The following is a 25,370-nucleotide window of genomic DNA, read 5'->3' as shown; positions in this document are numbered from 1 at the left end:
GAAACCCCAAACTCTGTGTAGTGTTTAATGTTGGTTTCAGGTGTTGTAAGGTTTTCCCACCATCCAATCATTAATGCTGGCCAATGAAGCTCTGCAATCCAACAAGGAAAACTGATGACTGGACTCACAGGCTATAGGGAGGCCTTAGAGCACGTGTCAAACTCAAGGCCCGGGGTCAAATCCGGCCCCTTAGATCATCCGATTCGGCCCGCACAAGAAAGTAAAAACAGTCCGAAAAACCACGAATCATTGTGTAAATTACCAACTAATTCAGTTGTCGATAGATATCTCCAAAATAATACACAAATTCAATGAAACTCCACAATACTAGCAGGGCTCACATTTTCCGCCCATGCTTATATCACATGATGGCAGTTATTTGTTGTTAATTGTTAAAGGAACTCTCAATTTTTCCAAAATCCTCAAATTTTTTTCACAAACCTTCCCCAAATTACATAAAAATTGGCCAAAAAATCTAAAAAATGTAAAGTGAAGGTTGAAATCTGTCACCTATTGCTTTGATATTATCAGGACCGTACATATTTTCTAATTTATTTATACGTGGAAGTGCAAACTAAAGCACAATAATGATTAAATGACTCTTTTTTCCGATATTGTATTTTCACTGGTTCTAGTTTAATTTAGTTTGAAAGCACACACACAGGTTGATTTATCAGGATTAGTTTCAGACTTAGTGTAAACTACTTTTAAACTGCGTGGCTGTGTTCGGCCACATTAAATAAACACTAGTCTATATGGAAATGTTGTTTTGTCTTTCTGATTTCACCAACAAAGTCAACGGTTGATGAGTGACTTCAGAGTGTGACACAGCGAACCTGCACACAGAGCGTTGTTATTCTGAGACTCATTTAGAAACACTTTGTGTTTTGTCTGTCCTCTAATCTTATCTATCGCCATGTCCTTGGAAATTTCTGTCAAAACAAAGACTACAAAAATATTATACTCCGTGAATTCTCAGCTTTCATAGCCGTATGTAGATGTGTGCCCCCCAAAAAAATCCAAAGTCTGATTTATTTAAAGTGATCAGGATAACTTTCCCCCTCAGCAAAGGAATAATTTTCTGTTATCAGACTGCATGTGCTGCAGAATTTAACCATTTTAAAGTGATAAGAAGTCTTAAAGTAGTTCTCTTCACCTCAAACGTTAACCTTTGTATCTTTGGTGCACCTTCCTTCCACTGTAGTCCCCTTACTTTAAACCAGGGGTATCAAACATAGGGGCCGTGGACCAGGACCAATGCGACCTGCCAGGTAAATTTCCCGAATGAAAAATTATGAATAATAGCTGCAATTTCTTTATTTGACCACCAGGGGTGCAACTGTTAAAGTCAAACGAGTAAAATTGACACTTTTCTGTTCATTTCCTGATAAACTGCCTGTATTCTCAATCCATCTTTATTCAGGAACTATTTAAATACTGTTTCCTCATCTGCTGACTGGATAACATAGTAAAATGCCCCTAGTGCTGCTCACTGGAAAGGAAGGATACAGCCTCAGATTTTTCCTTTCAGTTTACCATTTTTATTTCATTGTCTTTCCCAAATTAGATGTGAACTAAACGTCCCAAAATGGTGAATTGAGTTAACTATTGTCAATGATTTTTTATTTTTGTGCTTCAGATGTGCAGAAGGGAAAGTTACACTGAAATCACGCAAGATTACATAACACGAGATTTGGCAGTTTCATCCATTTGCTCCTTATGTTTTTCTATGTGATATAGACATTTCTATTTCAGGAGGGGAACTCTGACATTCAGTGAAATTTTGTTTCACATGATTCTAAAAATGGCCTTTAAATGTGATTATTCTTCCAAAACATGCGTGTGAGGGTGGAGAATTCTGTGATTTCTGTTTTCTTTAATCACAGAAAATCAGAATTCCTACTGGTGAACTGGTTTAAAGTGTAATTTATGTGCATTTAAGCTGGTTTAAAGTCTAATTTATGTGGATTTAAACTGGTTTAAAGTCTAATTTATGTGGATTTAAACTGGTTTAAAGTCTAATTTATGTGGATTTAAACTGGTTTAAAGTCTAATTTATGTGGATTTAAACTGGTTTAAAGTCTCATTTATGTGGATTTAAACTGGTTTAAAGTCTAATTTATGTGGATTTAAACTGGTTTAAAGTCTAATTTATGTGAATTTAAACTGGTTTAAAGTCTAATTTATGTGGATTTAAACTGGTTTAAAGTCTAATTTAGGAGGATTTAAACTGGTTTAAAGTCTAATTTATGTGGATTTAAACTGGTTTAAAGTCTAACTTAGGTGGATTTAAACTGGTTTAAAGTCTAATTTAGGTGGATTTAAACTGGTTTAAAGTCTAATTTATGTGGATTTAAACTGGTTTAAAGTCTAATTTATGTGGATTTAAACTGGTTTAAAGTCTAATTTATGTGGATTTAAACTGGTTTAAAGTCTAATTTATGTGGATTTAAACTGGTTTAAAGTCTCATTTATGTGGATTTAAACTGGTTTAAAGTCTAACTTAGGTGGATTTAAACTGGTTTAAAGTCTAACTTAGGTGGATTTAAACTGGTTTAAAGTCTAACTTAAGTAGATTTAAAAAGCCGTTTCCGGTTCCTTTAGGGGCCGTACCAGGCCCACGGACTACCAATTGAAGAGCCCTGGTTTAAACCAGTGTTGCCTCTTTGTGAGTGTGAAATTTCGCGGCACACATCAGTTCTTTACAAACTTCTCGCTCCTTTCTGTGTACCGATTCATTGAATATTAATCAGCTAATTACATTTCAGAAACCTAAAAATCGCCACAGTAAATCCCAGATATGAGCATTTTAATTTCCCCCTCTGCCTTCTAACCTTATGATTGCGATCTCCTAATTTATTCAAATATTTTATTCACATGGGCTCTTTGTTGTGGTCATTACTGTTGTTCCTTCTCTCTCACACACACATGCACACGCACACACACACACACATTGATGTTCACATTAAATGAAGAAAACCAACAAAAACGGCGCCTTTCAGCGCGTCCCCTTCACTCCTAGATAATACGATTCATTACCGGACTCCTCAGCGTCTGCAGCTCGGACTGTAATGAGTTGTTTACGTGTCAATCTGAATAAACTCCTGAGTCATAGATGAGAGTTTTTATGGGTTTTTTTTTCTTCTCTCTCCACATATTTTTAACGTGTGGTGCCAGCAGCTATCGGAGCTCTGGCTTTGTGGCTTCTGCTGATATAAAAAATATTAAAGTTAAAGAGATGATAACTCCAAATGGATTAGAAGCTTCAGCAGTTTTTCCACTTTCTTCTGGTTTTAAAACAATCAAGATGATGTCTGTGTGTGTGTGTGTGTGTGTGCGTGTGCAAGCATGCATGTGTGTGTGTGTGTCTGACGGGTGGTGGAGGTGCAGGTGGGAGCTGCTTCCTATCAGGGATGGCATGATATGCTAAAGCCGCCTTTTTAATCTACTGTGTGTCCATACTGCATGATATGCAAAATAAATTATGAATAGAAGAAGGGGGAAATCTGTCTTTTCAATGACCTTGCAGGCTGCAGGATTTGATATTTTCTCCCTCGCTGCTTAAAATTCTTTATATGCAAATGGGTGTCAGAGTAATCCCTTGTCATTCGCCGGCTGTAGACCTCTGAGTGCTGTGCAGAAACCTATTGTCAGCAGCTAAGGAGTGTTTAATGATAATCAGCCCCCAAATGTGTTGATTCCTTCATAGATTTATTGGTGTTGCACTTATAAATGCAAAAATAATAGGTTTTATTTCTCATTTACAACCCAGTCGCTACACTGGTGTAAACTGGTAACACCAGCTTCATCACTGAGATAAATTACAACTTCCTGATGCTTTTTAATGTAGCAAAGTTGGTGTTTAGATAGACATTAAAGAAGAACTCTGATCTTTCATTTTAAGCATTTAGGACATTTTATTCTCCTCAGACACGTTCAGCCATGTGCAATGCGCTAATTTACCATTGGGAACAGGATACTCTGGATCGATAGAAGTCTATTTCTTTTTCCTTTTTTAATCTATTTTTGTTTCCTCTCTCAGTCAGAGCAGCATCTTGTTTCATATTATATGTCGTGGAATAGGGATCTCTGTAACCGCCGTGTTGTGTTCCGTTGTTATGAATCAATAAAATAAATTATTAAACGAGTTGGACTTTAAAATCTTTAGATAGGAAAATATTAAAAAAAAACTAATAGAACAGAACTTGTTTCCTCACAAGTTAGTTCCTCATTTTTAGAGATTCAAGTACATGCCTAAAGTTAATTCTTTAATTTTCTCACATTCTTTTCAATGTATTATATTTTTCTCTGTTACCTTGGTTCAATGGTTCAATGTACACAAGCAGAAGTTCAACTAAAGACGACAAAAGTTAACCCTGAGCACTGTTGTTTTATTCTCAATGGGGATGCAAACACCAATATTATTCTATCTTCTATTCTCACACGTTTATATTTAAGCTGTTGTTTTCTCACAAAAATAAAGGCTTTTAAAGTAAATGTCTGAAGGACTGAGCAGCCAATGCAGTGGAAAGTTTATTATTCTATGTGAAATTAGAGCTGAACGATTAATTGCATTTGCGATATTATCGCCGTATCGTAAAATGCGATTTTCTAATCGCAGAGGCTGCAATATTTTATTGTTTTTTTTTCTTGTCCTGTCCTGTTAAGTTCAGAGAGAGTTTAAGAAGTGCAGTCCACATGTTTCCATGTTTCATGAAACGTGAAGTTAGTTAGTTACATATGTTGAAGAGGTAAAGCCACAGATTTGTTTGCTTTATTGTTGTAATCTGTGCTTTAAAATGTATATTTTATATTTATTTAAAGTTTGAATAAATCTGAAATTGTTTATTATGAAACTGATTGATTTATTGCTTGTGTTCATTGAAAAATACATGACAAGAGGCCCTTGAAAAAATAATCGCATAATAAATCGCAATATTGAGGAAAAAATCATCGCAATTAGATTATTTTTTAAAATCGTTCATCCCTATGTGTAATGGTTGAATGTGAGGTCTGATTTCTGAAGCATTCTTTGTGCTGTGTGTGTGTGTGTGTGTGTGTGTGTGTGTGTGTGTGTGTGTGTGTGTGTGTGTGTGTGTGTGTGTGTGTGTGTGTGCGTGCGTGTCTGCTGGCCCATCATCTCCAGCTTCTTATCCCTTTCCACAGAGTTAAATTACTCTCAATAAAGCATTATAATGGCAGGCGTAATAATGGATATTATTATTTACCAGGAATGGTGTGTGTGTGAGTGTGTGTGTATGTGTGTGTGTGGGTATTGGGTTATCATACAGGAGTTAATTATAAAGGAGCATGAAGGCGTGCTATATGCATATTATCGCTGCTGAGTGTCTCATTTATTTTGGCTGAGATCCGTCCGTGTCACATCAGCATTCCCAGCTTTGCAACCCCCGACTCTTCTTCTCCATGGTCTTAGTTCCTCACCAGCAGGTCTGCCTCGTTCCAGCACAGTTTCCACATAAAGAGCCACATGTTGAGTATCACTGACTTAATAACAGCTTTATCATGGCTTTAGTAACTTCATTTAAGTCGATGGTTTCCCTACCCTTAGAACATGTCACTTTTAAAATCGCTGCTTCACCCCTGCATTGATGGACTTTTCTCGCTCACTACACCCCAACGATGTAGGGCAGCTGGTGTTTAACAACGGTTTGGGACTTTCTGGGTTGTTGTTCAGGGTTTACAGCCTCGTACAACAGGATGGACTTGACCTTAGAGTTGAAGATCTGTGTCTTTGTCTTTAGCTCATTGACTGCCAAAGACGTCTAAAGACGCTAATTGTGTTTTTCGGCTGGGGTTGCTAGGAGACAGTGTGACGAAGCTCTCCTGTGAATATGGAACGCCAAAATACAGTAAGAAACCCATTCAACTCTGACCTAGATGGCAAAATAATAATAATTTTGCCATCAAAAGCCTGGTCTCAGTGTTGTTTTTGTAGTTTTATAGTAGGAAACCAATGTTGAGGTGTCACTAAAACAAAAAAAATAATAATTACTTCAGTCATTAATAGATTTTTTCGGAAAAATATGATTTTTCTCAGCTTTTTTGTCACAAACTGGCGATTTGTGTGAAACTTGCCTCTATTCAACTGTTGATTACGGAAGAACGAAACAAGCGAGAAACAAAATAATTTTTTCTGATGAAACTAGAGAATCTAATCTTTCAAAAACTGGACAATCAGATTTCAGATTGTCATAAAACAAATTATTTTGTGGGTCTTAAAAAATCAGTGAAAATCATCTAAATCGCCTGGCAACATGGGGTTTGCTGCTCTGAAAATGGCTGGCAGTGAATGAGTTAAGGAGATCTGCTCATACCTTGAGAACAAGCCTTTGGTTTTTTTCAACGGGTCTTGACGTCTTGGTCCGTCCCTCCTTCTATATTGACAACGCTACATAGATGGATGAACTTGTTGATACATTCCAATTGTTTGCCATCTCTAATGATGTCATTCATGAAATCGATCTGGTTCATTGGAGTCATTTAACTCTTTTATAACTCTGTTATTACCTTTTCCAAAGAAGATTTATTTTTACGGGTGTTTATTGTATTATTTGTTTGTTAGTTTGTTGTCTGTTAGCAGAATTACATCAAAAGTAACAGATTTTAACAACATTTTAACTGAAGATGGACATTATGCCGTGGAATATTCCGTTAAATTTTTGAGCGTGCTCTGGATCGATTTAGAAAAATCAAAAAATCCCAATGTCTCGTCATTGGTGAAATTTCAAATATTCATTGGTTTGCAATTTAACAATCTTTATGAAATTTGACTCATTTATGTTGGGTTGGTTCCTCAATGACTACACCAAGTTTCATCTGGATGGAACATTTCTTTGCGATTTTTCCCAATAAATTGGTTGGCCCATACATTTGGATTTATTTGTATCGTTGTTAATGAGTATAGACATTATTTATTCCAAACCTTTAAAGTGTGAATGATCACGGTACCATGATAAGGATCAGTGATCCAGATAACTGCAAATATACCAATGGGGAGATTTGGCGCTTGTCGGAGGTTTGCGCTGTGTGAGTGCTTTTCTTTCTTTTTTCATATTCATTGTTTTATATTATAGGAGCTACAGTACATAGAATCATGGTTTAGTTACACTACGTAAATATATCCATTTAAAAATACATTAAATAACACTTTAGGCACATCAATGTAGTTTGGCTGCCACCTGCTGTTCAGTTCTGGGCTTTGGTTTTGTGTTATTTCTATCTAAAATAGTACGATTCCCAGTGGAAAAATTATGACTAGTGGTTACTTTAATGAATCTTGTGCTCACGGTGTGGATCAGACACTCTGGCCTACAGCGGAGACCAGAATGTTCATTTTGATAAAGTACATGTTTGACTTATCTGTTATCTGAGTCGCCAGCATTGTAGATAGTTAGCTCCTAGGATCATGAGAGATGTCATCCTCACCGAGGTTAGAAAGGGTGAACCTGCTACAGGGAGGTAGACTCCAAAGGGACAGGTGAGGAAGAAGAAGTGCAGGAGAATGTGTGAAATGGAGAGATGACTAATGGAGAGTGGGAGCAGGGTCAAGGTTTAAGCATCGATGAGGGAGAGAGATTTTAAGAGGCGCATTTCAGATAGTGAAATTAGAGGTGAAGCAAGGGGGGGGGAGCAGGGGGCGTTCAGGGATTGAGGGATGAGGGAGATATAAGTAGCAACCCTGTGGGCTCTGAAACACAGCTCTCTGCTCCGCTCACAGCCTGACCGGAGGGACCGTGCTCGACTGTCTGTCAACGGCTTCGTCCTCCATCGTTAGATTAATGAGTTAGTTAAATTCATATATTCATGATTTCCAGAGGAAAAAAGTGAATCCGCTCTGTGATTGTTGAGGAGATGAAACTCTAACCACTTCTAACAAATCTAAACTGCATTCAGACAGAGGTGAACTGGGACCAAAATTCAGCCCTGTCATTTTCTGTCCAGACCAGCCCACGACATTATCAGTGACATCATGTAGAAGCTGTTATTAAGTCAGTGATGCTCAACATGTGGCTCTTTATATCTTTATATCTGGGGTTTCTGAGAAATCTATGTTTATGTATGATTCCTTTGAAATGCAAAAAAGTACCTAACTGGTCTTTTACTATGGTCTACTGCCGGTGGTCATTCATGTACATAAATGTATATAAGTCCCTCCTTCGTCCTATAGACCCCTATACAAATGGAAACAATCGCAGAGAAACTCCGGATAGCAGCTTTAATTTTAATTATTATTTCTCCAGAAAACCATAATAGGAATATATTTACCTATTTCCTATGGACATTTTGCAACTTCCTTTCTTCAATTTTTTTCCCCTTTTCAAAAAAATTCTCACACTTTTTTCAGACTTTAGCTTCCTTTTTCCAATCTATACCACATTTCCCCTAATTTTTTGTCATTTTTTGCAAGTTCTTTTTGACACTTTTATAAAATTTTTGTCCTTTTTTTAAAATTTTTTTTTTGTACGCTTTTCATCCAAATAGGCTAAGTTTTGCCCAATAAATTCTACTTGTTTCCTTTTTTCCCTACATTTTCCTCTTTTTGCCCTTTTTCACCATTTTATTGGTCACTCTTGACTGCGTTTTGCCTATTTTAGTTACTTTTCAATCTTTTCTATCCACATTTTTTGCCACTTTTGGACCATTTTTGGCCACCTGTTACCATGTCTGCCTTCATTCGCTCGTCAAAAAAACAAAAAAAAACATAGCGGACTGGACCGTCCCACGATGCCCGGTATGCCATATGGCCAGTCCACCCCTGCTTGCAGACGATTACACCCTGGTTATGTCACCATTACAGCACCTATTGCCTGCACTCATACGTCTACCTCTGAGCAACTCAACATCTCCAAATAACATAATGATCACGTCTTTATGCCACAAATTTAGTGGATTTATTAAAAAACTGATCATTTATTAACTTGTATCATCCTCTTGTACAGCTGGCTTCTAATAAAAGTGTTACTTTTGCATCATTTTCTTTATCACCAAAATGACCCATAATCGTCTCTGGTAAAACGTTATGGAGGAAATAATAATAATGAGAAATGTTTTTAGGTCATCAGTAAAGCATGTTCCTTAATTGTTGTTATCCTGCATTAAAAATGGACTAAAATTGGAAAATGCCAAATATGAAGTTAATTGTGTTTATTCTGTCTGTCATACGATGGTATTAAAAAGTAAAAAAAAGCAATGTTACTTATTAAAATCAAGCCCAAGTGTATGATCAAGGCTAAGCGGTGTTAAAAATGTTTGAATGTGTAAAATACAGACGTTCCTATTTTCACGTCTTGCACACGTCTGTGTTGTGATCGTTCAAAGAAACGCTGACCCACATCTGTCCACATCTGTCACACTTCCCGTTCATCATCCTCCAACTCTCCAGCTCTCCTGCATATCAGCAGGCAGCAGACTACGTGTCACTCAGTATGAAGGTGTCCCTGCGAGGCTGTGCCACGCCAGCTGTCAATCACTGTGCTGTCATGTGACCACGGTTGGAGTTGGAGCACGTGTAGTTGAAAGTTGATCAGCTTGATGCACATCTGTCTCAGGTATATGTGTTGACTTTACCTACAGTCAGAGAAAAAATCAGTCCTGGCATTTAGTGTCCAGACCAGCCCACGACATTATCAGTGACATCACGTAGAAGCCGTTATTAAGTCAGTGATGCTCAACATGTGGCTTTTTATGTCTTAATTTTAATTATTATTCCCCCAGAAAACATTAAAAAGGGGAAACATTTTAACTCCTTTTTACCTACTTCCTTTGGCCCTTTTGGAACTTCCTTTGTCCCATTTTTTGCTCATTTTCTAAAAAATTCTAATCTTTTTTTCAGACTTAAGCTACCTTTTCAGAGAATCAGAATCAGAAGTACTTTATTTATCCCAGGGGGAAATTATTTTTATTACTCAAGGAATTTATAGGCTCAATAAATATTACAATAAAAAGAATAAGCACTAAACAAAGAAAGAAAGAGAAAGAAAAACATACATAATTGAGTAAAAGTTTTGCCAATAAATATAATTTATTTCCTATTTTTTGTCCATTTTTACAAGTTTATTTTGACACTAATCAAATTTTTGTCCTTTCTTTATTTTTTTGTCCACTTTTCATCCAAATAAGCTCAGTTTTGCCCAATAAATATCACTTATTTCCTTTTTCCCCTACATTTAGCCTCTTTTTGTTTCACATTTTGTCCTTTTTCACTATTTTTTGCCATATTTGGCCCATTTAATTGGCTACATTACATACCACCTGGTTCCTCTTTATTTGCCCATTTTTTGCCCACTTTTTATTGCTTTTGGCTCATTTTAGTCACTTTATACTCTTTTCTCGCCATGTTTTTGCCACTTTTGGTCCATTTTTGGCCACCTGTTACCATGTCTGCCTTCATGCACTCGTCAAAAAAAAAAAAAAAAAAAAACCATGGTGGACCAGACCGTCCTACCGAGACGATGCTCGATATGCCATATGGCCAGCCACCCCTGCCTACAGGCCATGAATGCATCCTGCTGTGTTGTGATGTTAAGGTGCACTAGTGAGATTTGATTCATTTCCAACTGTGTTCAACGTCCATTGTTTACAACCAGTTTGGCCTCCTTCACTTCTTGATCTTGGCCACGTCCATGCAGCGACAGCCTCAGTGGGTCACAGCTTCTCTCCTCTGATGATTGAAAGGCCGGAGGCTGTAATCTAAAGCAGCGTTTCTGTGCTGCTATCAGCCCAGCTGCCCCTCACACCCAGTGTCTGAGTTGGCAGGCAGGAATGCTTGGTGCTGGACAGAGGTGGCACTGGCAGCCTCGATTACCGGCCTATCAGATTCCTGAGCTCCACCACCACATCCTGCATACCTTCCTCTCACACAAGTACGCACTTTGTGTGGGCAGCATTATGCTCAACATCCTTTTTCCCTGTTGTTTTGGGAGAATCGAATTGCTGCAGCAGGTTGTCTGTCTGAATAGCTTCTTGTGTTGAATCAGATCTATGGACCTGTTCATTGTTTGTCCACATCTGTGGATCTTCTAGTATCTCTAACACAGAGGTGCCACACCTTTTTGACTTTGGATCTACTTTTCAAACCATAAGTATGAGCAACAATAATTATAATGAAAAATAGTCATGTTTGTTTATAATTTTAATTGAAATTTAAGTGAACAGTTAAGAAAGAAACAATAAAACAATGTACACTTATTAACTAACTGCTGGCTATCACAGTTAACGGTGTCCATTCACTGACAGCGCACAGTGCTCTATTGATCCTGAAGGCCTTAGGCAGATTTCATAGATGCTGACAACAACACAAGCTGAAATATGATTGGATAAAAACTGTACCATAATATACTGTACATCACTGGAAGCAGCACAACCAATAGGTTGCTTTCACGTGACGTCACATTGCTGCATCGCGAGAGTGCGAAACTCAGATGGAGGGCAGGAAGTGAAGTAGCTTGAGAATCTACCGTCTGAAATAATCAAAATGTCCATATTTTGTGTAGTTTACGGCTGCTCCAGTCGTTCTAACCGAGAAAAGGAAAAGAGATTTTCTAGAGTAGCGAAGATTGTCGTTCACAAAGGTGATAAATGTAAAAAGCTCACAGAACAACACAGTAAAAAGTGGATTTTAAACCTACGTCTGCGGTCGGGAGGAGCAGAGTCTGCTGATGCCCGTGTCTGTAGCAACCACTTCATCAGAGGTATGTTAGCGAGCTAGCTTTGTTTTTGTGGATGTGTTTATATAGCATTAGGTTGTCGTTAAATGCTCATTTATTATATTATTTATCTTCTTTCTTTCAACCCTGCACACTGTGCACAGTAACAGCTGAACACCCTAATGTTATTTCACTACATGTCATAAAGTACTATTCGGTAGTAGTATATAAGTATGTGACAAACAAACCTCTTGTATCCTTGACCGTCAGGCGTTAACATGTTTGTTTACATTATAGCCGTTACTGCTAGCTGCTAGCATCTTAACACATTAAATAATATAGGAACAAACACTAAACCAAAGACCAAACGATGACCATCGTGGAGCTGTTTGGTACCGAGTTTGTGGACCCACCCACTCACAAAACAGTTATATGCCTCCATACTTTTATAGGCTTTCATCTGCTGTTTGGTGCAGTGTTATTAAATGGCAAACATGTATATATAGAATAACTCCAGGATTGAACTAAAATTTGTGCGCCGCCCCCCTATTGAATTATGTCTGGCGCTGACTCTGAATATCACACATACTACAATCTCGTTTTTATAAAATATGGGTTAAAAATTACATTAAATGACTTAAAATAGAGCAATAGATGCCATTAGCATTTGTTTGTTGTGCACAGTTATAGTTTGTTGAAGCCCAGCTGACCTTGTAACAACATTTAGCCTTTTTTCTTGCTGGAGCATCTCATAGCAAAAGGAAGTACAGATGTGGAAAATATGGCTCTGGTTGTGTTTTCCCTCCATCCTCTCGATATCTGCTGCTTATCGCGCTCTGTCTCTTTCGCCGTGTCTTCTACAGTATCTCTCACTCACCAGTTTCCTTCCTTTATTAGACAACAATCACTCGCCCTCCCGAGTCGTTACAGGGTTTTCACCATGTCAACGACCCCAATACATGTGGTATTAATTTGTTCTTTAGCTTTTAGGGGTGATTTGCTTTAATATTTGCAGGAGGATGATAAACAAGTTCAGATATATGATGTTGCATCGTGTGCCTTGTTTTCTCATCTCTATAAAGGAATGAACCTCCAAACGACCCCGAGTTTTGCCGAGCAAGTTTATCACTCCAACTTTTCCACGTCTCCCCGTCCTCCGTCCCTGCGTCAGATAGGGGCCTGATTGAAATGTCCTTTTTCCCGGCGAAGCCAGAAGGAGTTGTTAAAGCAGACATGAATTAATGATTGAATTAATTATCGGAGTCACACGCCGTACAATTAATTTTGTGGCTTTGCCTCAGTCTTTTTTTTTTCCCCTCTTGCCGATCTGTGCAGAGAAAATGTCAAGAAACATTTTCTAATTAATTTATGTGTGATTATCAGGGATAGTTTCTCGAAGGTCTCCACTTTCAATTTGTGACAGGCTGTGGTGGTGGTGGGTGTGGGGGGGTGTTAGGGGTGTAGACGGGGGAAAGCCAACCTTACCCCTCATACCAAAACACACGATTTCTCTCTCCACACACACTTTAAAAGTCTTAATTTGATCACATCATTCACACCCATTATTACACATATTTATGAAAATCCACACTTTTATTTGTTTGTACAATGGAGGCTAGAAACAATATCTCAGCTTTATAAGATTTAACAGCAATGGATTACAAGTACTCACGTGCATACTGTACTTTTTTTTAAGTATATTTCTAAATCAGTCATTTTACTTGTACTTAAGTACGTTTCAAAAGACGTAAAGTAATTTGTTACATTTCTACACCCAACCGTTACTGAGTAAATTATTATTTCTTCTTTTAAAATGATCAACGGACATTGTGAATCTACACAAAATGAAATTACCAGACAACAATCAAATGTATCACATCATAGCCGACCAATCAGATTAAAACGTAATGCATGGCACCAAAACAGCATTCATTGCTGGTTGTTTTCTCAATTTTAGAGTTCATAAATTTAGCTGTACTTAAATGTTTTTTTTTAATTATTTTTAATTAAATTAATTGGTGTTATTTTAATTTTAAAAAGAATTGAGCATTTTGACAAACCTTATATTTTATACAGATGTGTTGGGATTAACCTTCGGTCTGGTCCCAAAGGTCTACACCGCCGACCGGAGCTGAAATCCCACCCGGGGATTGCCGTATCGAGATATCGTCACACTCCTAGTACTTGTACTGAAGTACAATTACTAATGTAGTAAGATACCGTATGTCATTACTCTTCACACCTCTGACTAGAAGTACCTAGAACTTTTTAGTTCAGGGTAGGACTCGTGGAATCACTGCTGTAACTACAGAGTAAAGTAGTAAAGTTAATGCTATGCTCCTACACTAAAAACCAGCTATTAATAGTAGTTCTATCAGGAGTTAATATTTGGTTACATGTGGATTACAGTTGTAATTTTCTGCAGTGGATGAAGCTTCTTCTCATTAACAGTAGCCCGTCACTTGTTCAGTCCTCACCTCTGTTGTCCTCTGAGCAGAAAAAAAGCCCCATAGCCCCCCTGTCCCTTTCCCAGTTTATCTTTCTTCACATATTTGTGAATTTGCATGTTTGCTTCTTGCTCTTTTCTGCTGCTGTATGTATTTTGTAGATAAAAGTTCAGCAGTGCAGTTAAGAGAAATTAGTTGGGTAAACTGTGGTAAATGTCAATGATAAAGTTCTGTTGAAGCTCATCTGATTAGCACGGCTACGCAGGTGTCTTATCTTGCCTGTGCAACAGAGGGTAAAATGGAAATGATTGCGTGGTCCTGAGCAGCAGATGCCTATCCCACAAATGTCTATCTACCGCTGAGCCGAGCCTGCCGGACTCCAGGGACCCCGGGGTGCCGCCTGGAAGATCAAGAAACAGAAAAGGAAAAGTGCACAATCAGGTCGGCTTGTTCTTAGATTGAGGCCCTTTTTTTTATCAGTCGCCGTTAAAAATGACAAGAGTGGCCATTATGAGAAAAGCCGGGGAGGCTTTTTTTTTTTTTTTTTTTTTTTTTTTTTTACAGCAGAGTGCAGAGCTGACCAAAAAACAACCAATCAGAGGAGACAAACTCAGCAAAGCAGCGCTACAGATGTGGCATCCTTGGATGTACCAACAAGTTTAGTTAAGATGTCCAAACTAGGTTTATTTTATTTTATTTATTTGAGAAGCATATCAATAAAACTAAGATTACAGAAGGTAAATACTACAAAATTGCCACTACAAATGAGTAGACGCATAACACACACATATATTATCGTTTGTGGTCTTTACAAAATAAAATATATAAACGAATAAAGTTTTTTTTCTCCTAGCTATGGCCTGCTTTTAAATGTTGTGAGCAAGTACAAAATATGAAAGAAAGACAAATGTAGTAAAACTAAAAAGCTAAACATTTATTATTTTAATCTTGTTACGGCTTTTTAAAAGATTAAAGAAACACAAAACATCTTCTTCATACATACAATCTTAGATTGTTGTTAATTTATCATATGTTACAGCAGAGGTTACCAACCTTTCTGAAACTGTTAGCTTCTTCATAATTACTGTATAGTCCGATTCTTAAATACTACATTTTCTCTGTTTCACAGTAAGATAATAAGGAAGGCTAGCAGTAACTTAATAGCAAACAAAAGTTGAGGTTTCCTTATGTTTAAAAAAGAAAATATGTATATATATATATATATATATAACATAACACTGACCACACATCAGCTCTGCAACATCTAAAAACATTTGTCACAATGTTGCAGTGAAAATAAACATTAAAGATGGTTAAATTAATACTACAACTTTATCACGTGCAGCAGTTTTTTAGCTTTACTAAATACTAACTACATCTGTATTTATCTTTGTGAGTTTGAATCCTGGAAAGTAAATCAGATTATAGATGGTCATTGGTGACTAGAGCTCCTGAGGGCCCCTCACATGGTCCATGCAGGCTACCTGTTTAATGGTTGCGTTACAAGAACTTTGACTGTTTACCTAAAAAGATCCACAGATAAGTTTCTCCGGCTAATAAAGCTCATGCCTGGATGCAAAGCTCCCTCAAATTGGTTTGGCGCATTTCTGATTGTCACCTCTGTTAGCCAATAGCATGCCTCTTTACCTATAAGGTACGTTATTAGTCAAAGAAGTGGCCAATCATGGATAAAGTCAACCAATCAGAGCATGTCTCAGGGAGTGCTCCAGTTCAAGAGTTTGACTGAATTCCTGCCTGCCCCCCCTCACTGCTCCAGAGCTTTTCACTGTGATCAGATGCCTTGCTGACTTGCTGAAAAATCCACATATAGGTCACCTCGCTCTATAAGCCGCTTGATCAATTTAAAATAAAATAAAAGCGCTGTATTCCCGAGAAAACATGTTACATTCTCGTCAAATATTGGAGTTTATGTGCAGCACTGCATGTTACCTCCAACATTTTGTGTGGCAAAATTCAGCTCATTTATGTCTTAAATCTACGCTGTATATGTTGGGTATGATGTGGGTAAATGGCCATATATATGTATTATGTTTGACTTTTTTCCTGTTCATTTGCAGTTCCATAAATGTCAAATTTAATTGATGCGGGTCTATAAGTTTTTCCCATTCTTTGTGTGATGTTAAGAATGTCTTTATATCAGTGAATTTGCTGAACAGTGTTTGCCCTAAAAGCCTTTTTAAAAAATATACTGCACGTAACCAAAAGGTGATCAACATATGAGTCTACTTTACACATCTACACTCTAGTAATGTTCTGACTTTATGCGTTTCATGTAATTAAAAGTATCTCTAAAGGTTTTTATGGAGTTTTTTTGTACAGTTATAGGTTACGTAGGCTACATAGTTCATTTATTATTTATTTTTTTAAATGTGTCAATCAGCAGCAGCTTCAAGCACTTCTAGGGTTAAACATTTTTTTGTTTGTATCGGAGCATAAATGTTTCAAATCCATCTCGTACTCGTGAGTGTAGCTACTGTAGTTTATTCAGCTTTTTATCCCCAGTAGTTTTTCTATAGCTTTGTTGTTATTGTGCATATTTCCAGCTCTGTGGGGATCTTCTTTGGGGGGAATGATTAACGGAGGGTGTTTCCCTTTGGAACGTGTGTTTGAGGAGCGCGGCGGGGGGACGCGTTGGGATTTGTCATTCAGCAGAGGTTAAACCCCACCTATTACTGCGAGGTCGGAGCAGTGCGCAGATAAAGATTTCCTGTTGTGCCGTGTCAAAAAATCAATAGCTGTGTCTTGATGCGGTCGTTTGATACCAAAAATAGTCTTTTTAGGAATCAATTAGCTCGGATAGAGAAGCACGTCACTGTTACATATTTATGTTCTCAAGGCTGATTGTTTACGCTGATCTTTCCTTTTGAACGATGGTGACGTTAGTTTTATGATGTGTAAGAGGAGAAGTGGAACCGAGTCGTGTTTCCAAACATTCCTTAAAAAACAGACTCATCCTGTATTTGAACACAAAGCTACACGTACCTTTTTAAAGTGATATGAGACGCATTTCTGTGAAAAACAAAAAGAAAGTGTTTAAAGTCAGCGGGATTTTGAAAGGATTCACCATGAAAATGTCCAGGTTTCCAATTGAGCATGTCATAATGCACTTTAAATAAATACCATATCTTGTGTTAGAGCGAAAATGAACCCCCGCCCCTTCAAACTCAACTTATGCTGTTGAGCATTGACCAGATTGCTAAAACCCTCAAGAAGTTGTTCACAGAGTAACACTCGACTCATTTTGAGTCTCATTATGTCATTCTGTGGAGGAACGTTAACATGTGATGAGTGACTCGAGTTTCAAATAAAATGGTAACTTGGTTTAACTGGTGACTGAGTCTGAGTGTTGCCTGGTTGTTGTGTTTTAAACACCATCAAGTCTTAAATTAGCAGATGTGTAAAGAGTACTGATGTATCCTACTCAAGTAGAAGTACTGTTACTTGATTGTACTCATGTACAAATAAATCATAAGTAAAATACTCAAGTACAAGTAAAAAGTAGCTCAATTAGATAGTACTCAAAGTAAAAGTAACGGGTTATTTTCACCCCCACACACATTTATTGTTGGTAATAAATCTTGCCATAGTTCCCTTGCATACAGTAAACATCTCATGTATAAACTTAAAAAGGAAGAGACCAAATCTCTTCATTTATCTCTCTTAAATTTAATTTATTTTCCACAAAGCGCATCTGTATTAAATAAAAGGTTTGACAAGATTCTCAGGCTCTAAGTATAGCTTCATTTATGAACTCTATAAAAGTAACAACATAATGGGTAGAAACCACAAACTGACCCATAGAACGTGGCTGAGAGATGATCAGAAATGGCACAACTAAGAACTTTTAGATTATGTTCAATGTGCCATGAAACGCAAATAAAAAATATAATCACAAAAAATAATAATTTACTCAGTAATGGTTGGGTTAGAAATGTAATTAATTACTTTATTTCTTTTAAAACATACTTAAATACAAGTAAAACTACTGATTTAGAAAATGACTTAAGCAACTCAATTACAGTAACGTGAGTGTTTGTAATCCATTACTTTCACCTCTGTAAATTAGGCCCTACATAAGCTTTAGTTTGTGTAATTCCCACTGAGACGACTCACTAATTAAAGTGTCACAGCTTCACCAATAGCAGCAGTGATCCATAAATCCTGCATCATCACCGCCACCTTCAGATCGGACCCCCCACCACCACCACCCCCCCTTTACCACTCGTCACCCCCACCATCCCATATGTTAATTGTGTTAGTCATTTCATTAATGACGGACTGATTGTTTCATTGTCACAGAGGTCTGGATGCCTCAGTAGCTGCTGAAGCATGTGTATTGATAAGCGTGTGTGTGTGTGTGTGTGTGTGTGTGTGTGCTGGCTCTGTGTGATACCACCTCCACCGTAGTATCATACATAGCGACTATAGCAGCAGTAGCAGCCCCTCTATTGATAAGAACAGTGGTTATTATGCAGGTCTGTGGTGGGCAGGAAAAGGTAGTTAACAGGGATTAGAAGTGTTGGAAGCCTGTTAGTAATCCAGTGAACCTGTTGGGATTAGCGAGCAGCTCTCATTAGCAGACATGTTGTAATAGCACTTTCACTGCTAACATGAGAAGCTTCCTTTAAGTCCTCCCGGCAATAAAAACCTAATCTATACTGTACCCTGTATTTATTACTGAACGGTCTGTCCAAAGCATGATGGCCCTGGGTTGGTCTCCTAGGATGGAGAGCTGGGTCTGCACTGTGTGCAGGTTGCATTGGATGGGTTTGTAATGGGTGATATGAACTAAAAATCATCTCAATAATTGTTCCACAATAAAGTTTTACCAGAAGTAGGATTCTGAGTCAAAGTCATTGCTGCAAAATGCCACAACGGCACTTTTATCATATATCCGTGGTTCTGCTTTAGTTTGTGTGTAGTTACATCAGTCTGTATTTCTCTAAGGGACAGCACCTGTGAGTGAGTTGTGTAGTGTTGCTTGTTTTGGGGCAGGAGCCTGGACATACTTCATGGTCTATATAAATATATTCACATAACTGGTCCTGCCTTTTTCTATATTAAGTATTGATGTAATGCTGAGGACAGGTTTGCAGGTTCTCCCAGTGTGCATTGGTTTACTTGGAGTATTGTGGTTTCATCCCACAGTTGAACCAAAGTGTGAACTAAACACCAGCAAACTCAGTTTGTACCCAGGGTACACAAGATAAATGAAAGAAATAATGATCAATGTGCGCATAAATGCTTCCTGTGTTATCGGAAAATATCTTTCAATCACCGCTCGAGACTGTTCCACCTTTACAGCTTTTAAAAAAAGAGCTGAAAAATGGTTCAAAACAAATCAGTCATGTGATCATCCATGTAAGTTTTTATATCAATAAGAAATTGCTTCGGTTGGTTGTAAATAATGTAAATATTTTGTCCATGTTCATGTGTATATTATGCCCATGTCTGTATCTTTTATTGTCATTGTCTTAAATGTATGAGGCACTTTTTACAGAGAAATTAATTGTTGAAAACGTACAGTATTGGTTCAGTTAGATTGATGATGGTTGATTGAATGGTGATCAAGCCAATCGCAGCCAGCCATTTGATGAAGCTGCTGTTCCAAGAAGGTAAACAAAGAGTTAACAGCGATGAATAGAGTGTAAATAAAGTGACAAAAGTGGCAAAAACGTGGCAAGAAAAGAGTAAAAAGTGACTAAAATGGGCCCAAAGCAGTCAAGAGTGGCCAAATGACAAAAAAGACGAAACAGGTGGTATGTAATAGGTAGCTTAAATGAACAAAATGTGGCAAGCAATAGTGAAAAAAGGCAGCGATGTGGAGTAAAAAGAGGCTAAATGTAGGGAAACAGTTGTTATTTATTAGGCAAAGGGTATCTCATTTGGTTGAAAAGTGGCAGAACAAGTTCGGATAAACTACGGCCGGGCCCGCGGAACATCTCCACACTGAATAGCATGTACCACGTTAACGAGAATTCAATCAAATGACTCGGTTCCACTGAGTAAAAAAAGGTCTCTGAGAGGCTCTTGACATCCGCTCATAGAATATTCATATCAAATTACAGCCCGATTTAACGAGCATTAACAGAGGAGTTGTCATTTGAAAAATGGGGCCCCTGTGGCACCTACGGAGTAATGGGCCCCATTCATATATTGGTATGTGTCAATGATTCGGTACCACCAACTGTCGCAATATTTGACTCACAAATAATTGAGAAAACGACTTTAATGGAAATTGCCGAAAAAACAGTGCTGGGCCCCTAATCGAATTGTGCGAGGCATAATTGTAATCTATGTTGAATTACATTTGAAACGATATATCACATGACCATGTTCCCATAAATTTGGAAATTACAGGAAATAGGGGTGGGCCCCTGGGCCCCCTTTCAAAAAAGGGCTCCGAGTGTCTCATCATATTCACTCATAGAGTATTTTTTGAAAAATGGGGCCCCCTGGCGCCCCCATGACACGTACGGGGTAATGGGCCTCATTTATATATTGTTATTTGCCAATAATTCGGTACCACCAACTGTTGTAATATTTTACTCACAAATAAATGAGAAATCGACTTTGGTTTTTGTTTTTCTATCGATGCGTACACATCCATAGATTATAGCTACCAAATTTCAGCCCGATCTGTTCACGAATAACAGAGGAGTAGTGATTTTAACTAGTGTAAGCAGCAACAACAACAACAACAACAACAACAACAACAACAACAACAACAACAACAACAACAACAACAACAACAACAACAACAACAACAACAACAACAACAACAACAACAACAACAACAACAACAACAACAACAACAACAACAACAACAACAACAACAACAACAACGTGAGTGGCGTTTTGAGTCCGGTAGCGTGGCCTAAAAATGGTTAAAGAATCAACAAAAATTGGATAAAAGTGTCAAAAAAAAACTTGAAAAAATTATGAAAAAGGGATATTTATTGGCAAAAGGAAGCTGAAATCTGAAAAAACTAGAAAGTGTCAACCTTTTTGGAAAAGAGGCAAACATTGGACAGGGGAAGTTGCAAAATGGCCAAAGAAAAAGGTAAAGAGGGGTTAAAAAAAAAGTTCCCCTCTTTTATGGTTTTCTGGGTGAATAATGATTCAAATTAAGACATAAAGAGCCACATGTTGAGTATGACTGACTTATTTACAGCTTTATTATGGTTTTAGTAAATTAATTTATTAAACTAAATTGTGAGTTGACGGTTGCCCCCTACCCTTAGAACACCCTGGTATGAGGACTACGGATAAAAAGTAGCTCATTGCTAAATCTGGCTAAAACATTTACACAGAGTATTGTCCTGGTGTTCATTAACGTGCACTGTCCTCTGCAAATAAATAAATAAAGTACATGAAGTATCACTTATTAGTGGCAGGTTTGCTTGAATCAGTTTAAAGATTGTAGTATTTATCTGTGACCTGGACCCGAGGTGGCGACACAAAGGTGACATGAAAACGTCTGAGGCAACAGGTCACGAACCAGGACATCAATCATTTCAGGAGGAGCTTTAATACCTGCTCAGAAGTTCACTTCTCTGGTGGCTTTCTGGGGTCAGATCCTCCATCAGAGGCGCTGGTCCTGATAACGCACTCTTTAGCTGAGGGATCGTCCAATCACGTGGAGGCACAGTGGACATTGATGCAGTGCTGAGATAAGGAAGGTCACTGTGGCCACAGTCGGGCTCCATCAGTGGACTCTGCACTCTGCTGTTGGGCTGTGGATTGAAATGTGACGCCGACCCAGCTCAGACTGAACTGACACGTGTTCACAGTTAGTCCAGCTTGGGTTTCCTTCTTCTCGCTCATCTCAGAGTTGAGCTGATGAATAAAATATTCAGCTCAGCCTGACCTGGTTCCACAAATCCCTGAATTAGACACTTCAACCAGGGGTCACCAACCTTTCTGAAACTAGTGAATAGTCCAAAGGGCTACCACATTAAAAAACACGAAATGTTCACCTTTTCACTAAAAACTTTTAAGGTGCAACACATACAACAACAATTGTTTTACAGCAAAACATGATGTTCCTATTTTATTAACCACTAACAGCTTTAAATAATCATAAAACTGAACCATTATTAAACTCCACTTTGCATTTTTTTAAAACAACCCATATACCAAATCTGTGACACCTGAAAACATTTGTCACAATGTAATTCCATTTTTCACTGTATATTTTATTGTATATTACCTTCAATTTGTATTCTTTTAGGGTGACATTTGAACATTCTGTCCAGGGACTACAGATGAAAAATAGCCTTCTGGCTAAATTTGGTACATTTTCTATCTGGATATTATTGTACACTGTCCCTATTAAATAAACGAGTAAATAAATAAAATAAATAAATACGTTTCAATGAAAAAAAAACATTTAAAGATGGTTAATTTCATACGAAAACCTGTAAAGTGCAGCAGTATGTAACTCAGTGACGTGCAATCAGGGTAGGCAAGGTAGGCAGTGCCTACCCAAGGGTGAATTGATATTTTGATAATTTATTTCTATTATAACATAATTATAAATTATTTATTTTTCAATTTCCGATAGCGTACAGTACCTATAAGTTTGAAAGTGTCAACCTGTTGTGCGTTTCATAGCCCAAATGACTTAACAGCGCTATTTCCTGGTACGGCAGACACGCTGCACAGTCTCACTCCACTGTAAGGCAGGAGGAGGCCACACCCCTTCTCAAAAGCATGTTGCTGCTCTGCCTCTGTTTCCATAGCGTGTGTTTTTACGTCTTTGCGCATGCGTAGTTAGTTCCCCAAGATGAAAACCATTTACATAAAAAGGCAGCTCTCTACGCTGCCTTTGGATGTAACTGTGCTATGCTAAATGCTATACGTACGTTCACAGTGCATTAGTGAATTGATGCAGCATGGCTGCTACTACGTTCTCTAGCTAGTGGGCGGGATAACACTACAGGCAGGATGACAGCGCTAGAGACGATAAAGAAGCTTTTTTTGAGGAAAAACAACAGCTTTTAAAAGATGGGAGACCAACACCTGAGCTACCAGACCTTCAGCAAAGAGAAAGTCAGAAAATGTTTCATACTTTCTACAGTGAATGGAACAAAAGGAAGGACTGACTTTGTGGGTGTGTCTCACTGAGGCTGTTCTGAGTGGTTGTTGTTGTCTTCGTGTTTCTGTATTTCCAACACAAACAACAGATGCGCTGCCGTGTCATGAGTTATATCTTGTTGGGAGAGTATGGAGGCTATATTAAATAATTGTTTAAGTTTCTTTAATGGTGTTTTGCGATGTTGATTTTGTTAGATTAACACTTGTCAGTAGAAACATATGAAATTGTCATTGGTGTCGACATTGGTGGTCTTGATGTGCAACGCCCCCTGCCCACCCAACCCTAGTGTTCATGGCAGATGTACATCTACAAAGGCACTGACTACATCTGTATTTATCTGTGTAATTTTTTAAGCCGAGCACCTCACATGGTCCATGCGGACTACCTGGTGCCCACGAGCACCATGTTGGTGACCTCTGCTTTAAACTATAATGCATTTCTATACCCAAATGTTGAGTTCTCTAAACCTTTTGCACATTTTATGTGAGACGTTTGTGTCCTGGAGCTTGCTGAGTGGTATAGATCTTTTATGATACAGCTATTTAAACTCTCTTAGTTAACTTTTGTCTGTGGTTGTCTTCTTTTTGCACATCCATAAAGCTTCTGGAGTGGTGTGAAACCTATTTTTTTTTAAATAATTTTGTATAGTTTTGTTGGAGCTTGTAACTTTTTCACATTTTTTGAGCCCTGAATCTTTGCTAGTGGTGCATACTTTTGTGAAATACACACTTTGTATGCATGATGCTCACACACATTATGGTTGTTGAGTGAACTGATCGATTTCTCAAAGGTTTAAAGGATCTTTTCAATTGGACGACCTCAAAACTGCACCGTCTTCTGCAAACCACACTCCTTCCTGTTCCCTCCTCCTCCTCCTTGTCCTCCACCCGCTGTGGGAAACCCATTTTATCAGCGTCTGTCCGTTGTTCTCTGGTGGGGATAGATACAGAGAAGATAGATGAGTGTTTTGACATGGAGAGTGTTAGACAAACACTCTTATCAGGCTCACCACTTTAGTCCGACCCCCCCGAAACCGCCTCCTGAACCAGGGATGAGATGTTAAGGAAGAGGAGGAGAAGAGTTTTCTGTCTGAATGTGGTTTTTTGATCAGAGAGAGAAACAGAAACTCAGATGTTCCTATGGAAGCAAAGCCCCCGAGGCGGGTGGTGTAACCACAGCAGCCAGTGTTAATCCCATCCTGCAGTTCTCAGTGCTGCTGCTGCTGCTTCATTTATCCTACGATGATCGGACACTTCTCCAAACTGCAGCCCTCTGCACTCCCAGCTGTCTGATGTGTTTTTTTTTCCAGCAGATGAATCAGTCCTGCGTAGCGGCTATCGCTAGGCTCTATCTAGCTCAGACCACAGCCGTCACTGCCATCCTGCTGCACTTATCTTTTCACTTTGAGGAAGTACACCAGAAGGACCAGAAGAACCCCGCCTTCCTCTGAACGGGCTGGGACGCACGCTGCTGCGCCTCCTGCTAGCATCACACTCCCCCTGCTCCGGGGGTCGGGGTCAAGTTCATGCTGTGTGTGTGTGCGTGTGGGCGTGCTCGTGTGTGTGTGTGTTTTACAAGTGTCTCATAAAGTTCAACACCATCATGTTCAACATGGATGATTAATTACTGTACGGTACATTGCACTATTAAAATGTCACCAGATCTACTATTGTACAAGTTGTGTCTCAAATTCATTTCATTTATTTTATTTTTTAATATTCTTATGGACTTGAAAAGCTCTCACTCAGAGATGGTATGTAAGTTTGCTCAGAGTTAAAGTCAAATAAAAACATGTTTATTTTTCCAAATGCAATTTTTTTGTGTGTGTCTTTTTTCCCTATAAAAAATATTAATTATATATATAATTAATTTAATTACTTGTAAATATGTAAACATGTACATTAGACATTATACAATTTATATTATTGTATTTTCACTTTTGAAAAAACTTTTAGTGGTATTAGGATACAACATGTTCTTTGTATTATTATTATTATTATTATTATTATTATTATTATTATTATTATTATTATTATTATTATTATTATTATTATTATCCTACTGCAACCTATTCAGTACTGACTTATAATTCCTTTATTGTGACTTTATTGTGAAATTCAACACTCTATTTATACC

General features: G+C 38.0%; 1 protein-coding gene across 1 annotated transcript in view; it reads left to right on the top strand.

Annotated features, from left to right (window-relative positions):
- zfpm1 (zinc finger protein, FOG family member 1) overlaps window positions 1–25,370 on the top strand; it is a 142,502-nt gene that overhangs the window by 82,122 nt on the left and 35,010 nt on the right. The gene's annotated exons all lie outside the window — the stretch shown is intronic.

The sequence above is a fragment of the Gouania willdenowi genome, chromosome 6 (assembly GCF_900634775.1).
Source record: "Gouania willdenowi chromosome 6, fGouWil2.1, whole genome shotgun sequence".
In the NCBI taxonomy this organism is placed as follows: Eukaryota; Metazoa; Chordata; class Actinopteri; order Blenniiformes; family Gobiesocidae; genus Gouania; species Gouania willdenowi.
Note: the sequence above shows the minus strand (reverse complement) of the source record. Positions and strands in the feature narration are given on the sequence as shown.